The sequence below is a fragment of the Dreissena polymorpha genome, chromosome 5 (assembly GCF_020536995.1).
Source record: "Dreissena polymorpha isolate Duluth1 chromosome 5, UMN_Dpol_1.0, whole genome shotgun sequence".
Classification (NCBI taxonomy): Eukaryota; Metazoa; Mollusca; class Bivalvia; order Myida; family Dreissenidae; genus Dreissena; species Dreissena polymorpha.
The window spans coordinates 50151671-50170511 of NC_068359.1; the positions used below are offsets into that span (position 1 = coordinate 50151671).

An 18841-nucleotide genomic window follows, 5' to 3' on the forward strand; every position below is an offset into this window, starting at 1 on the left:
ACCCAGGGGTCAGATCAAAATTCCAAATAGTGCAGGGTCGCACATAATGCTCATAGCTACCATGTGTTTAAGTTTCAAGGTTCTAGTGCTTATGGTGTAGGAGATAGTGGCTAGGACAGACGGACAGACTGATGTTGGAGATAACCACAATGAACCTGTTAACAGCCAACTAACGCTGCCAACAAAGCACAAGCTTTACGTGTCAGGATGCGGCACTATCTATACAAACTGCATAAGGAATTACAAGACGCTTAGGGTTTGAGGGACACCAAACCTGATTATGAGTCTTCCACAACTTAAGCATCTTAATAACCCTTTGCATGCTGGGAAATTTGTCGTCTGCTAAAATGTCGTCTGCTGAATTTCTAAAATCAGCATTTTCTTCATTTTTTTTTCAAAGAATACTATCAGAATAGCAAACAGTTTGGATCCTGATGAGACGCCACGTTCTGTGGCGTCTCATCTGGATCCAAACTGTTTTCAAAGGCCTTTAAAATTCGGTTCCCGCACTGAAAGGGTTAAATATACTTATTTGCTTGTGTACATGTACCTGATAATAAATTATTATTATTACCTGTTTTGGCATCAACAAGCTTTATCGATTGGCTCTCAAATTTTGCACATGAACGCTACACGATCAACCAATATGCCTTTTCATTTCAAGTCGGAAAGCAATTTAGCCCTTATTCGGCCATAAAAGGGTGGAGGATCTATTTAAAGTACAACTATTCCAGATACAAAAATATGAATTCATTTATTTAATGCACTTATTTTCTTCTCTTTTGCTACGAAATGACCATAAACCAGCTTACGCATATTTTGCATTAGCAGATTATATTTCTTTTTTTACATATGAAACAGGGCTTTATTTCCTGACTTTGTGAAGCGGCCCTGGCCCCCTTATTTTGTGAAAAAATGAGTCGCGAACTTTTCAAAATTGTGAAAAAATGAGTTGCAATCTTTTCAAAATTGTGACAAATTGAGTCGCGAAACTTTTCAAAATTGTGAAAAATTGAGTCGCGAACTTCTTAAAATTGTGAAAAACCGAGTCGTGAAATTATTAAAATTGTGAAAAATGGCCCATTTTGTAAAAATTCACGGCCATGTTAGGTTTGTGAATTGTCCTTTTCAAAATTGTGAAAAGTCCTTCCACGGCCACTCATAAAGAAGGAAAAAAAGCCCTGTGAATGGTAAAAATAAATTCAAGCAGCATTTTATAATATAAATTTAAAAATGCACTCAATCATGCACTTTTAAACAATATTATTGTAATTCTGTTATTTATAATCATATTAATAATGCCTCATTTTTCTAAATTTTATGGTTTACTATCTATTTTTCCCAATTTTATGGTTTATCTTGATTAATTTCTGAATTCAAAAGACACTGGCTTAAAAAAACTGTCTATGCATGTAACTGTTTATTGAAATCTCTTTATGAGTGATTATAAATGCATGATAAAATTCTAACATGTTATGTAATAGATAAATCTATATTGTTTGTATTTTTCGTAAACATTATTAGCCACCGTTGTGGTCAAACATATTTTTTTTTTTTATTAATGACTTTGTTTCACAGATTACTGTAACAGAGCTACAGATAAGGTGCGCATTTGTGTAAATACCCAATGTAAAATTGCCGATTACGCATAGAAAAATAAAACCATGCGTTCCGAAACCCAATTGAAATTGCCGATTACGCATATCATATTTTTCCTTTGCATAACGAGTAAATTTGTCCCGGAAATACCCTGGTCAGAAATACCCGGATTCTTTCCGCTTTGTCCAAGTGCTTTCAGTATAACCTTCAGCACAATAATATGTACGGAAAAAAGTGTCTTTGTGACTACGTGTTATTGTTGTGAAAATGTCGAAACCGTGAGGCCTTAAAAATGGAAACATCGTATCCTAGGAACAAAGGAACTCAATTTTAAGATATTTAACCGCAGGCAACACAAAATCAGAATCGGAAAATATAGTGAAACTAATTCTTGACGATATTATGTCGGAGGCAATCGCTGTCAGTGCTTACATTGTAAGAAAACTGGTGGAAAAAATCGTTGAACTTTTTTTTTTAAATCAAGACTGTATATTATGGATACATCTACATAATTACACAAAATCTCTGAAACTAATCAATTTAGAGTGGAACTACAACCAGCTTATTCAGGTAAGCAGGTGAGAATTTAAGACAATGAACATACCCAATTTTAAAACAAAGGTACCCAATTGTCAATTAAAGTACCCAGTAGTGGGTACCGACTTTTTTGTACCCAATTGAATATGAAAATACCCAATTGAACTCAAAAGTAGTGGGTATTAACCAAATTACTCAGAAAAGTTATCTGGAGCTCTGCTGTAACGTACAATCTTTATACGGAATGAAGGAGTTTTTATTTACAAGTACACTTTTTGTATTTTTTTGATAGTCTACTTAATTTTTGTTTTACTGTTAAACAAAATAACGCCGCACGCGTCAGACTAATGTCGTTACAATCTAGAGTTTAAATGAAATTATGTCACACGATAGACGTATTAAAATATTTAACTGCATGTCCGACTTGTCGTCATTAAATTCAAGTAGTCATCAAATTCAAGATTTAAAATGAAAATACGTCACAAGATATATGTATTTCATACCATACGAGTTTTTAAGGATATTTTCAGATCTGAATACTGGTATTTTACATGTGTTAAACTTTAACTGTAATGTATCGCAGATTCAGAGATGTATGTTTTGTTGTAAAGGTCATTTAACCCAACATATCTCAGACACAAAGAGTGTCCAAATTTGTGCGAACAATTAAATTAAAACTAAGACATTTATCGATTGTCATTACCTGCTGTATAATTTATTTGTGTACTGACATATATTCAATTGTGGTGAAATCAACCGGGATCACCTTGGTGAGAATCTGGTGGAAAAATCACTGCACTAACCTGAGACATCAGTCTGTCATGATTGATTGCTCAGTTGTACATATTTTTCTAATTCTGGCTACCATAACTTTAAATGTCGCTTTTTATGACTTTTGACTGGCGCGACTTTATAGTTATGGACCAACCCCATTAGGAAAGTCAACCAGAAAATGCCCAAAAGTGGACAGTTAACAAAGACCGGTCCAAAACAGCTTTTAAATGCAGTTATTGGCCCATATCAATCACTTGATTGGAAAGATTGACATTTTTCACATTTAACTGATACATTCTTTCACAAACTACTATCTTAAACATTTAAAATTTATCTATTCTGCTCTTACACATGGAGAAAAACAGCGATGTGACAGACTTTCTTGAAATGCGAATCTCCCGAGATTTCACGGTCATATGATGGTATTTCTACTTTTAGTAACATACCATGTGCTCAAGTGTTTTCAAAATCAGAATGACATTTCCCGGTATTTTAGAATATTCTGGCTTGTTTTGTGAACAAATTGTAGTGTAAATACAAACTAAAAGTAAATATTTAAAACTACCCGATTCACACTGAAATCAGTTTTATAATCCACCAGACTTATGTTGTTAATCACAAATAATAGATTTCACAAAACGAAAGTGATGTTTACAATTTCAGCAAAAAAATGTCAAGGTCGTTCGAAAGTATCCAAATTAAAACTAGTCTTGGACAAAGCGACAATGGTGTCAAAATTGTGAATTTCAGACTGATGAGAGTTATTTTCATCTATTATAAGATGCATTTGAAACATTTGAACCTTAAAATATTCCTCGGTGCAGTAATTTATATTCATTCATCAATATATGTAGAAATGTATCCAAGAAAATGAGTATTCTTTGATTTATAGCGTGACATAAATATGTTACCACTCTGGTTGACTTTCGATACAGGGTTGGCTTCAGCGTACAGGTATGTCAATACTATATAAATTGTACGCTGAAGTTTCTTTAGCTAATATTTTTCTAATGTTGACAGACCATTGACATTGCTGGGGTTTGTTGAGTTAAAGACTTATTATCATCAGGGGCAGGAAGACATTATAGACATTAAATAGCGTATCATTACGTAGACAACAGTTGCACAACTGTATGCGTAAAAGGTAAATCAGTATATAAATAATTATATTGACAACTAGCTTACGTAGCAACGTCCGAAAATATGAAATATCCGACATCTATTTCAATATTTAAAATTCAAGATATAATGACTACTGAACTGTTTTACTATAAGGATAAAACAGTAAAACTATGTTTTAATGAAAATGAAACACAACAAACTAAATACTTATCATGATAACGGCTAAACGACTTATTATCCCAATATAACACTGTCATTGAATCGCACATTTCAATTAAAATTATTCCCCTTGAAAGTTAATGCATATTGATATAACGAATTCATCAAACGTTATCAAACATTAGTAATTTGCATTGCATCGGATTCCCACAATATTATGTGAATGTAAATCGGATCCGGTTGTTGTTTATGTGTCAAGCTCATTTTGCCAGTGAGATACTTAAATTTCTTGCGTAGTAAAATCGGCTAGATTGAACTTTACCGGTACGCAGTAGTTTACCACTATCAAATCTACTGTAAAGTACACAAAGATACTTACATAATTCTGCCGTATCTGTCTGAATAAACATCCACTGCACAAAATATAGACATTTGTATTAATGATTATTAAACACAATCATATTTTTCTGTGTTTATTGAATTAATAACACTGAGTTTCTTTGTCGCGTTACAAGATGGCGGATCTCTAGCGCTGTTCGTGAAGTGACGTCACAATGTTTATTTGAGCGCGTGCCCGTTCCCACAAAAAATATTTAAACACAAAATACTCCAAAACTAGATTTTTCCCAGGTATAACGCCTATGCCAACAGGTAGATCGCATTCTGGTACATATACATGTCAAATTTCAGCAAACGTGTTCGGCCAGTTTTCAAGGCGCTCAAATCGCAGTGATTTGCACCAACTTAACGAAACTTAGCCCCCTTTATCATTCGTTCGATTGAACGTCATCAATGATGACGTCCAATACATCACTCATTCCATATACACGTGAAATGAGAGTTAACAATATTTACGGAATAAATTACACCAGCTAATGCGTCATTACTGTCGACCCATGTTACCAAAAATTTGTTTTCGTGTACATTCATGCAAAACCATTAATTTTGTATCTTAATGCTCAAGAAAAAAAAACGCTATAATTTTAATTATTATACGCTTTTGGTGATCTTCACATTTTTGAATATGACAAAAACAAAACACACACTATAATAACACTGTTTGACTAAGAATTTGTAATCAATCTATGAATATTATCAACGACGAGTGATGTTTTACATCATAACTAAACCCAGTTATGCCTAGTGGACGGATCCTTCTAAATGTAATCAATTTTTCTCCAAAATTAAGGAATGTCTAGTATATTTATTTCTATATGTATAATATTTCTTACAGAAATTCCTTTCAGCAAACAGCGCAGACCCTGATGAGACGCTGCATCATGTGGCGTCTCATCAGGTTCTACGATGTTTACCAAGTCCTTTTTCTAGACGCTAGGCATAAATGGGTTAAGATTTCATAAAACCGAAAGCAAAAATCTGTAACTAGAGACAATACGCGTAATTCACTTCTAAATTCCTTTAAATATTTCATTGGAAAAAATGTTTGGACAAAACGTTATTTGTGCGCACAAAACAATTGTCTTATTACGCATTATATTTGGATTTGTTCGATATTAAGCTGACTAATTTGTGGTAACTACATCCCATGTGAGTTTTATTATGAAAATTCCCGGGCGCTATGGGGCTGCAGTAGCATTCGGATTGAAGTTAGAGCTTGTTTGATTGATAATTCATAACGATCGAGCTATAATTTACACATAAACTGTTTACTTTTAGGTTTTCGTAGTTTATCATGGTAAAATGAATCTTTTAGTTATATCAGCTTTTTATAATGCACAAAAACGTGAATGAAACGACATAAACATACTAAGTCATTAATAGCTTCATGAAAAAAGTATCCGTTGCATTTTAAGTTTAACACCTTTCCTTACAGTTCCGCAAAAAGATTGTGATCTGTTGAAATCATCGTTTTCACGTTGTCTTGTTACGATTAAATTGCTAATGGAAAAATACATGATGAATATCATCAGATGATTTCTTCAGCTGAATTTCTGAAATTCAGATTGTTGTGTATTTTGTGTATTAAAGTATAATTGTTTGGAACATACCATCTTATTTAACCGACAATTACTCCGCAAACATAATGTGTATATTTATTCTTAGAGTTATTGAATAGTCGTTCAATAGTTCGTCTCATTACATAGTTGAACTTATCTTTGCTTCTATTGGAAATGATACTCTTAAAAAATAAGTAACAGGAACAGAAAGCAGACATGGAAAGTTTTCAAATAACTAATGACATTATTTCCGGGATGTTTTTTTTACCAAAGGGTAGGCCGCAATAATTTGATATTATGTTTTACAGACAAAAACAATTGCTTGATGTTTGCAAATGTGTAAAGTGGAGAATATGATAAAAGGAATACTGATCTGAATAAGTAGCAAAAAGTATCTAACATTAGCAACCAGCTCGATCGTGTTAGTTTATTTAGTTATATCTAATGCATGAACATGCATTTTCCGTCACAGCATGTTAGCATTCAAATTAACTCAATTAAATGTAATTATATATTGTACTGAATTATATATTAACTATTTAAAATAGAATAAACATGTATTGTTATTAAATGCATTAATACGTGAGTCTCAATTGTTAATGTATTTTTTTGTTTCGTTTCATTACTTAATTTAATGGAATGCAGCTTTTAAATATTCTAGGACTAGTATCGTTATTTATTTGAAGTTCTGAGTATAATTATGAATTATAAGTGTAAAATAATTTACAAAACCGTTTCTTTACACAGCTCATTAAACATCGTTTGAATCTTTTTGCTTTGAGTTGTTTTAGTAAACTCACTAAGCGGATTTAAGCGAAATAGTTCGTCCGCCCTTTTCTTTATTCATATTGTAAGCGGTATTTAATATGGAAGTTCCCGGAACAAAACGATTTTGAATGCCAATTTTGTCAAACATATACAATTACACCATTTGTTTGTAGATGTAATTTGATTATCGCATGAGTTATTAATGCGACTTATAGACAGGGGAATTAGCTCATCAGGCTCTTTGAAACGTTTGAAGAAATGTTATTTAGGAGCCGGTTATGTTATTGTTTATGCATGGCTTGGAAACCGATATGAATTGCCTTACAAACGACCCCACATGTAATATCCAATCTTAATCAAACATTCTGTTTAGACAATTATTATATTGTTCTCTTAATACCGCTTTGTCCATTAAATATTAATGAAGAAAAAAATAAAGCTCAACAACTCGAATCTATGTTATTTTCCAAATAACTATAAACATCTACCATCATCTAACAGCTAAAATGTCTTATATAGACAAAACAATAGACAAATTCGATGCACATACAAAAATGTGCTTAAATGCAATCAATCAGTGGCCTGTTTGTTTTGTTTTAAAGACAAAAGGAACAAGTTCTACATATATTTTCAGAATTGAAAAAAAAGTAAAAACCCAAAATCATCTTAAGCCTGTTCCAGGAACTGTTTGTTATATCGCCCCATTGGTGCAAAAAGGCATCTTGTGACACTTAATTGAAATAAGAAGACACATGTGACACTTAATTGAAATAAGCAGACACATGTGACACTTAATTGAAATAAGAAGACACATGGTACCTTTGTGCACCAATGGGGTGATATGTTCCTTCTTTTAATACATGTAATTTACGACGCTTTAAATATCGCTTCACATTTTTAATTATTTTGTTACATCAAATCATGCGATGGAAATCTACGCTTAAGATGAGGCATCATGAGACTTAAAATGAAGCCCTTTATTTAAAGGACATCGACATTTCCAATTAGTTACAAGCGAAATTAAAAGTCGATTAATTGTTTTCATTTTATAGTTTATTTTCAATAAAATAATAACACACTTTGTCTAATGTAATGTTTGTAGTGTATGTAGAAGGGGGTTATTCAGCGGCTCGCGTTTCTATTGTTATTTAATGGCCTCTTCGATAATGACAATTGTACTGGAAATGTCATTTCGTAGCACGATTATCCATTTCAATAAATAACACTGCCAAGTGCCAAACTGTATGTCCTCTGATATAACTATGAAGTCTGATAAATTGAGTTCCCAATCACGGAAAGTAACAGTTTGAAATTGAGGAATGATAGGAAACCTTGAAGCAACAATACTCATTTGGATTCGTTAACATTTTAATTACTGGCAGATTAACGGTGCATAATTTTTTCGAAGACCAAACATTCTGTAATTTCCAAAATGTATCTTTTCTTGATTACTAGTATTTCCAGGATTCGATATTTATTTTTGTCGGTATTTGATATTTCTTGTCGAAAATAATGCCCATTGACCAATAATAACTGCTGGATATTACATATGCATTCTTTGTATTGCCCGTGTTTACTTATAATCCCCGGATGGAATACATGCACTTTAAACACGTGTAAACATAAATAAATTGATAACTGTACTTTCCGATTTTCAATAATTATTTACTGCTGCCTAGGACGTTGTTAAGATGAGAGTGTACAAATATACTTCAACCAAACATTTCCAAAGTATGAATATCGTGTTTAATTGATCTTGTGCTTTAAACGATCGTTTTACTTGAGTAAAATGAAATTTATGTTTTACGGATGAAATGTTGTCAATATACAAAGAACATTTGCTAACATATAAGGTGGCCCGTACATATTTGAGGTAATATGACATCTCTTATGCTTGATTTTTATTACCAGGACGTCAAATTGGCTATTGCATTCCTACCCCTTAAATTTTGTTTATAACTGTTTATTGGTAAAGCTTGAAAGTCTTAATGCTTAATATTAATTTGCAAAACACTATACATATATAACACAGTAACAGATGTGTTAGTAATGTGTGAACCGACGTAATATTTAAATTATTGTTACCAATATGCAAAGTCTTCTTTCCATAAAAATCTTGTTCATGGCAATACGGTGTACGTTTAAATATTATTAAAATTATGTCGTTAGACCAATACAAAACACAAACAAACGCGAAAAGAGAATTTTGAGAAACCTCTTAAACTTTCGAATACTATTAACAATATGAATGACAACTTGACTATACAATTCAACTTAGTATTTTTCCAACAATCTTTCATTCTTAAAGACGAGTGATCAAACGATACCAAATTGTAATCGAAAGCTTCAAACAAAGTTTCACTTACATTCAACTTATCAACCAGAAACTAAACCGATAAGAGTGACCAAATTCATGAGGAATTTTATGTTAAGTGAACCTAACGATATGAAATAGAACCGGATTCAGAATTTCACACTCTTTTGTGTATGATTAGCGATAAATAATTCAAACAAATGAAAGCAATGCGAGTATTAAAGAGACAATGTAATAACAGGTTTCACTTATTCACCCTCAAACGTATTTTAACATTACTAATATGTATGGACAACGATAGTTTTGTAGTTTGCAAACCGTTAAATATTTCATTAAAAAATCATTGTTTTTTAATACAAAAACAATTGCCGTGAATAAAAAAACCTTCGTCAAATTACGCGCGAGTTATGGATTTGTTCGATACAACCATTCAGCAGGCTAATGGGCTTTAACTACATTGAGTCCAATTATGTTAAGCCCCGGGCGCTATGGGAGTTCGATTGAATACGGGATGTTGTATTGTCCTAGTTATATTTGTTTGATTATTAATTCATATTTTGTTGATAAACTATTGACGCATATGTTCAAAATGAAGCTTTTTGTTCGTGTTTCCAGCTGAAAATGTTCTTTTTTTTTTATTTGGTTACAATCAATGCATGACAATTGTATTATAATTTCAGAAACAATGTATTGGGTCAGTAGAATCATTGGTCGAAATTGTGCAGGTCCTTGTTAGTGTTCACGATATGTTTCACTTGCTAATTCTAGAAAACTTGAAATGTTAAATTGATCTGTATAAGTTATTCGGTTATGATTTTATTGTGCGTGAAAGAATCGTACACCGGTTAAATAATAGTTGTTTTGATGATGTGTTAAGTTCACATGCGGAGTAGTATATGTACATAATAATTTAGCACTAACTCCAACCCTGACCTCTTATATCTTATATCTTATACTAACCTCTAAACCTTAACTCTAACCACACCTCTAATTCATACCCTGAGCTTTAACCCTAACTATAACCTCTGACGTCTTTCCTCTTAAGCTTAACATAAAAATCTAAAATCCGTAAAATGTAACTGACATCAACGTCGCCGCCAATAAGGGTGTGCATTTAAATAGTTATTAATAAATCGCTTCATGCACGTTGTTCACGCATTCACATTTCCCAATATCTCCATACGGCTGTCGATTTTGTTCTATGTAGACGGGAACGTGCATGATATAGCCGACATGGCATTCTGTCAAATTACTAATTAAATTATTTCCTCGATTGATCTATGACCGTAAGATAGGCCGCCGTAATAGAATAATATGGTTATTTGGCAAACACAAATGCTTTTTGCATATGTTATCTACAGATGTTAACAGTTACATAAGATTAATGGACTGCTGATAGCGTTAAAGGTGTAAATATCATCACACAAAACGTCATGCTACAAATTATATGTATTACTCAATTCTTAGATTTTTCGTCTGTTCGGCTTTTTTGTTTCCTTTATTTTGCATGAATACAAGTGCTTGAAAGAGATGAATTGGGTCAATCAAAGGCAATGAAGTATCTTTTGCAATAAACGTGGAAATTATTGCCCGGCAATAAAGAAATAAACATGTCTCGTTTAAACGTATCGTGTTCGGACAGTTACTGATTATTTGTTCTGATTTGTTTATTTTGATCGAGATGTTCCATAAATTGTATACATTATTTTGTTTGACTTCGGAAAAAAACGTGTTTTTATATTTCTTTTAGAGTTAAAAAAGTATTATTTAAAAACAGCTATATTATTTTGGTAAGAGTATTGTCAGTGTGGTAACAAATAGTCCGTATCTTTAGACTTGCAATTACTGATCCGAATGCAATATTGATTCATACGTTAGACTTGCAATTACTGATCCGAATGCAATATTGATTCATACGTTAGACTTGCAATTACTGATCCGAATGCAATATTGATTCATACGTTAGACTTGCAATTACTGATCCGAATGCAATATTGATTCATACGTTAGACTTGCAATTACTGATCCGAATGCAATATTGATTCATACGTTAGACTTGCAGTTACTGATCCGAATGCAATATTGATTCATACGTTAGACTTGCAATTACTGATCCGAATGCAATATTGATTCATACGTTAGACTTGCAATTACTGATCCGAATGCAATATTGATTCATACGTTAGACTTGCAGTTACTGATCCGAATGCAATATTGATTCATACGTTAGACTTGCAATTACTGATCCGAATGCAATATTGATTCATACGTTAGACTTGCAATTACTGATCCGAATGCAATATTGATTCATACGTTAGACTTGCAATTACTGATCCGAATGCAATATTGATTCATACGTTAGACTTGCAATTACTGATCCGAATGCAATATTGATTCATACGTTAGACTTGCAATTACTGATCCGAATGCAATATTGATTCATACGTTAGACTTGCAATTACTGATCCGAATGCAATATTGATTCATACTTTAGACTTGCAGTTACTGATCCGAATGCAATATTGATTCATACGTTAGACTTGCAATTACTGATCCGAATGCAATATTGATTCATACGTTAGACTTGCAATTACTGATCCGAATGCAATATTGATTCATACGTTAGACTTGCAATTACTGATCCGAATGCAATATTGATTCATACGTTAGACTTGCAATTACTGATCCGAATGCAATATTGATTCATACGTTAGACTTGCAATTACTGATCCGAATGCAATATTGATTCATACGTTAGACTTGCAATTACTGATCCGAATGCAATATTGATTCATACGTTAAGACTATCCGCAACCAAAAATGCGGCAAAATGTGTGTTATCTCACAAATGATCCTAATAGCGCATGGGACCCTATTTAAATCGAGAACATTAGTTGACGATTCTTTGTTTGATATCAGCAAGAGTCTACGCGAAACAACTCCTCAAATTCCCAGGAAACACTGGAACAAGTGTGTGTGTCAAACAACGTTTGATCAATTTTTACATTCAAGTCGATGTCTTTGCCATCAAAAGGCAATTGATTCCTTGTTGCCGTCAATAGTTCATTCAATTGACATCCATGAATCAGGAATACTACCGGGTAAATCATGTTGTCCTATGAGTTGTTCGATTAGATAATAACTTATGGACATTAAGGAAATATTTTAAAATCCAAATCTCACAATTGAATGTTTAATAGATGATTTATAAAATGAACAATATTGCTGGTAAAAAATCATGCCCATCTGAATTAATGCATTTTAAAGTGGAAGTAGTTCTTACGAAAAAAAGTATATCTTAAAAATAAATACGCTTTCAACCTTAAACAATGACTGTGTTTGTACATGCTCAATGCGAATAGAATATACACAGACAACCTAATATGCTGTGAACAATCGTAATGTCTTTACTCATTACTTTGTTTACTAAAAGGGGACTCTTTACGTTTAGGTAAATTGACAAAATAAAAAAAATGTTTCAGATTCGCAAATTTTTGTTATAGTTATGATATTTGTGATGAAACAGTTATACTTAACATTTACCATGCTCTAAAAAAGTCATTATATGCTTATATAAAATATAAAATACATGCCCCATTGTATGAGCACGGATGGCCGAGTGGTCTTAGTGGGTAGACTTTTACTCCAGGACTCCAGGGGTCAGTGGTGCGAGCCCTGATGAGGTTAACTTTTTTTCTTTTTTAAATTTTATTCTTGATTTTTACTTCATTTTTTTAGATCCAATGTTTACATTTATCAATATAAAACATTTAATGACAAACTTCAATACATGCAAAAATCTGTGAAAAGGCCCTTTTAGGAGGCATCACCAGGTATCGCTTGTATACAAATATACGATTAATGATTATCAACTCGCTATATATAATTTGACCGATTAACATGCTGTTGTTAGTTGTTGCTTTTTCTCTGTAATATATTCACTAGAAACCATTTTTGGCTGATAATATTTACGCTGTATGAGTTCAGTTGATATTTAATGAATAATTAAACACAATAAATGCTCAGCATCTTTTTACATTTTTGGACCTTTAATCCTTGGGTTTATCGAGACTTTAGAGGAAAACCGAAGTAATTTCATGTTTCCACGAAAATTATATGAACCGCTAATTATGAAAATGTTTCAATTTGTGTTCAAATATAAATTCAAAAATTATACCAAAGGGATTTCTAAGTTGCCATGGAAAATCACTTTATCATAAATTAATTTCGTAAAATAAAAATCACATAAAGATGGTTTATGAGCAGAACTGTTAAACAAATTAAATATTTTATCTGTAGACAATCAAGGGTATTCAAATTAGAAAACACGTCTTCATGAGCTTTATCTAAAACAACAATTCTTGTTTCTACACCATTTTGACTTTTATTCGCGTTCTCAAACAAAATATAAATATGAATTATAATTGTTATATATACATTTTTTGTTACATTAGCAATTACAATTTTGACTCATCGTAGCTATGGAAACATCTCACAAGTGTACATTTTCATATGAAGCGTATACAAGCGGTGGTGCAACCAGTAACATCATCACTTTAGTTAATGAGATAAAGCCCGATAAATTTATCACAATAATGCTTTCCGCAAGCACGGCCAATATATCTTATTCAAGCAATCGTTTCAGGGCTTCTCACGAGTATTACAACAAATCTCAGACGATGATATATTGTGTCCACAAACGCATCAAGGAAATGGACAATTACTGAATGACATCGTAGTAACCGCGTTATGTTCGCCTTCATCTGCTCAATGTACAATGTTTGATCTTTATGCCCGCGAACATCGATTAATTTTTGTCCTTTTTATCAAACATAAAATCTCTCTTAATACTATTAAATAAATTCCTCTTAATTATTAATAAGAACCGCCTTAAAGTAGAAACAATCTGTTCGTGGAATGTGCACAATCAAAGCAATATATGGACAGAACGTTATATTAATCAGATTTTCTAAAACAGAATGACTAAAATAATTAAGTACCAAGTATTTCTGTCTTTATTATCGTTAGACAAAGATTTTGTTGTTTGATAAGGACCATTGATGAAATATAGTTACAGTTAGCAGATATCAGATTGAACCACTCTAAGACAATTCAACCCCTGTAATTAAATATGTGATACAACAACAAGTCTGATTTTATAAAATATTCAATTACATCAAGCTAACATTATTTTAAGTGAGAATTACATTATATCACGGTATATTTTGTTCTATCAAAAGTGCGTTTTGTAAATATTCTTATTTTATGCCATCGTAGAAAATCAATATGTGTCATATTACTATGTTGATGTCTCATATATGCATTTGTTTTTAATTTCTATATACATTATTCTATAAGATATATCGCGTAATTAAATGACCCATGACTTTGTGTTTTTAGTTCAATAAATTCTTTGTTTATTTTAATTTTATTATACAATGCTATGTGTTTTTCACAGGGTTTTAGAATTGGGGCATCTGACGAAGACAACTTGGTAATTGCCATGCATGAAAATCTTGGAAGACTAAAAAAGTTTTTTGTCAATGTCCAAGTCTGCTACCTGAAACCCACCTTAATGTTAACCTGTTTTTTATTAACAAACCTTTGTGAGAGTAATAACAATGGGCATCTTAGTAGTATTTATTATACCCTATTCTTCGTCTAGTATATAAGTATACAAGGGCTACATCAAATAAGTATTCGATGTTCATATGCGTCTACTAATGATTGTTCGGCATAATTATAGTATTACCTTTGCGAAATAAATATTTGTTAAACCGTTGCTATGTTTTGCTTGCCTGTGATAAAATATTGAACATATATCTACAAAACACCTGATTGAGCTGTCGGCTTTTGCCTCATTTGTCTTCTAAATCATCTGGCCTCTCTGTATATGAGCTGCTTTGTTTCTGTCGAGACCACTAGATCACTTAGCGAAACCGCCAGACGGAAATCGTGAGTAGAACTTCATCCTGGTCACACAACTGGGGTCTGGAAATAATGTATAATGCCGCACTCCTCTTACCTATGATTTCAGTGGACAAATTGTCATTAACCTACATAAGGTTGTGCATCAGTTCATGCATTATCGCTTTAACTTATGTTTTTCATGCAGTCGCGCAAGTGAACTGACCGCCGCAAAAAGATTATCATATAATAGGATATGTGTTATAAGGCTTAAATGTGTTACACATGTAAGTTGAGACAATAAAAAAACATTAAAAAAAACGTTGACGTGCTTTCATTCTGAATGCTCGCTCATTGGTTGTCGCTAATGGCTTAAACTTGATAATAATAGGCATTTCCCTTCTCAATTCACGTCTAAACAGCATGTGTATAATGTTTTTCTTTTCTTTTCCTGTGAAGGCTTAACTAAACTATGCAAAGGTGTTTCTGCTTAAAGAAAAGCTAAAAAATATTATCGATGGTTGTCAAGTTTCCATCCTTTTAACACTGCTTTTCTTCAAAATTATGGCCTCTTTGTTTCTGAAATAAATGTTGTGCTTGTCCATTTCTTTAATTTAACATTTCGTTTAAAAAAATAGATTTGTACTTATATGTACCATACTTCAATAATTTATCAATGCATTCATTTACTTTAATGTTATTAATGAAGATTTTTATATTTTGCTAAAATAATGTATTAGTCAGTACCTGTTTCATTACGTTACGATTCTTGTAGTGCGTTTTAAAGTAAGATTCGCGTAATGCTTTTTAACGTACTTATTTATGTTCATTACCATTATTATGTTTGCCTGTTTTATTATTTAAACTTATTCTCAAGTCATCCGATGATGGATTTCTAAAACGATTTGCTGAAAAAAGGGATGATGTAAGTTTTTTTTAATCTTATCTTACAGCCTATTACCGTAATATCTTTAAACATAAATTAGTTGATAATTATGTATCCTCAAATATACTTTAAGGGGGGTATTCTTGCGTATGTGTGGGTCACCATCATGATATGGCAAGTCGATTATCTGTCAGCATTTTCTTTACGTATAACTTCTTGTTAAATGTGTATCCCAATAACTTGAATCGTTTTACACTTCATATTCATAAGGGCAGCTACATCGTGACATAGCTTGTCCTTTTGAAAATATATCTTTATTTGGACAAATATCAACCTTTATTTGGCATGATATGTCGCACGTACATCCGTAGGATAACCTTCAAATTAATTATTCTTTCTTTCATTCTTGGGCATCGAATTTCAAAATACAACGTATTGTGTCAACTATTACCATAAGAAACATTCAGTGAAAGCTGTACGTAAAGTAATTCAACTAAAAGATTGTTTACAATCAATTATGTACACTACTTAAGTATTTGTATTATAGCGTTGTGTTATTGCTTGATTTGTTTATGCGTTTTTACAAGTTTTGTAAGTTATGTATTTAAAATTATTATTTTTGTAACCTAAAAGGATTACATCTACGCGCAACTTCGAGATCCGTTTCAACGTAAGGTTAGTTGTTGTGGTCTTCTTTGCTCTGTCGTTGATAGAAAAATAAGCAAAAAAAGTTTTTAAGACATTATTCGAGCACAACGATAAATAAACAATTTAGTTTTATTCTATATTTATCGTGAGACAAACTACGGAGTAACACCACGTATTTCGTAATGCTTTAAAATAAAAACGAGTTGTATTTACATTCATTTCTTAAACCATTGTTTAAGTTATGCTCGATTAATAGTGTTTTATAAGGCTAGTTGGTTCAATTAAACTGATTTACGTGTTCATATTTTAGACAAAACGCAGAAATTCCTACGACACAGAAAAAGAGAAAATGGAATATAAATTTCGGGCACCTCGATTTGGCAAACGGTCTGGTAACGACGTCAATTACCCCGACCTTCTTAATTTTCGCCTTGATGGCTATAATTGCTTAGAGGCTAGACAACTGTGGTACTGTGTTTACCCGGAACATGAAAATAAACCTTAAGAAAGATGACACCAAAGTACTTTGCCATATCGTTATTTACCACAAATGGACATCTGTTTTTCCATTATTTGTAAATATGACGAACGAACAAAACACCAGCATTGTACAAAGTTTCTCTTTGTGTTAAAAGACGTCTTTATAAAATTTTAACGAACAAAAAAGCGATAACAATACACTCAATTTGAAAACACATATACAATCTTAATAGGACCGAATATGACTTGTGTCAAGCTAAGCTCGTTAACATTTTCTTGAAACAATCAAATCCAAAACGGTGCGTATCTCAAAATGATAGCGAGGACCTGATGAGGTTAATTATTTTCAAGTGTTAAACACTGTTACGGAATAGTGCTTCATAATTGGTTATCTTTCAAATTTAATAACGAAAGTGTTGGTAACCTTATTATGCATTGGTAATTACACGTATTGCTTAAAGACAGCTCATACTTTGAATGAATAAACGGTGATTGATAAGTTCGGCGATTTTGTTCTACTTTTGTTGAACTTGTGTTCATTTCTTGTTTGTTTTTTAACATTATTTCGTTTTTGCAATAAATATACTTATGAATGAACATGTGTAAGATAAATAGATGATATTTGTTGGATTTGTTGGAATATCGAATTTAATTCACGAGTGATCATAGAAAATGATATTTCCACGAGTGGCGCAGCCACGAGTAAAAAAAAATATTTTTTCTATGAACACGAGTGAATTAAAATCAATATCCACCAAATCCAACACATTTTATTTTTAGTTTTTGCTTGCAAATGATAAGTTTTGTATGTTTGCCAGTCTGGACAAGATAATTCCCCGTTCGGCATCATGTATTTTAAATGGAAGCTCTTCAGTACTTCAGAGTTGCCCCCTTTGTGAAATTTTCCTTTAATTTGGGGTCACTTTGGGGAAACCAAAGATATCTATAAATAATTTCGGTAAAACAATGAAAATTATCGACAATTTTCAATGTTAATTTTCACTGTTTGATACCAGTTTTATTTCACTGATATTTCTCTATAAACCATCTCTATAAACCATCGCAAGCATAAAGTAAATGGTGTCCATTCGACTGTTTCAGAAGTTTCTACCGTATTTCACTAATTTTAGAACTCTTCTAAATCATGTCCCATAGTGTTGTGTCCTTTGCGCATGCTATTTTTGAACGTGTCCTGATAAATTAAAAGCATAAAAAAAGAAGTTTGTTCATCACAGAATGTTACATCGATAGGTCATCATATGCCCAAACAGATACTTGTAGTAATTATTAATCGTTGAACGATATTTTGCTGTGTCATTTAACAGCTGATCTTACATTTGCATGGTCATACAGATAAATAGTAATTTAAGTACGTGTTATATGAAACAGTGTGCATTGTACGTTTATTTACTTACATAACGTCATAGTAAAAATTTCAATGCTATTAAAAAGATGTAATGAATATACATAATCGTGTATTTGAGATCATAATTTTCAAAACTATTCTGGAATACACAATATTTTCAAATCATGATTCTAACTCAGTTTTAATTATCTTTAAGTCGAACGTGATAAGGGTGTGACCTTGAAATGTTAACTTGATATTGTTGGCAACATTTCATATGACAAAATATGCTGAACTTTAAATAATCGTCATCAGCATATTGGCCAGAATAAAACACACAATAT

At 32.1% G+C, this 18841-nt stretch overlaps 1 protein-coding gene across 6 annotated transcripts in view; it reads left to right on the plus strand.

Moving 5' to 3' along the window:
- Positions 1-18841, plus strand: part of LOC127832520 (FMRF-amide neuropeptides-like) — an 85209-nt gene that overhangs the window by 16725 nt on the left and 49643 nt on the right. The gene's annotated exons all lie outside the window — the stretch shown is intronic.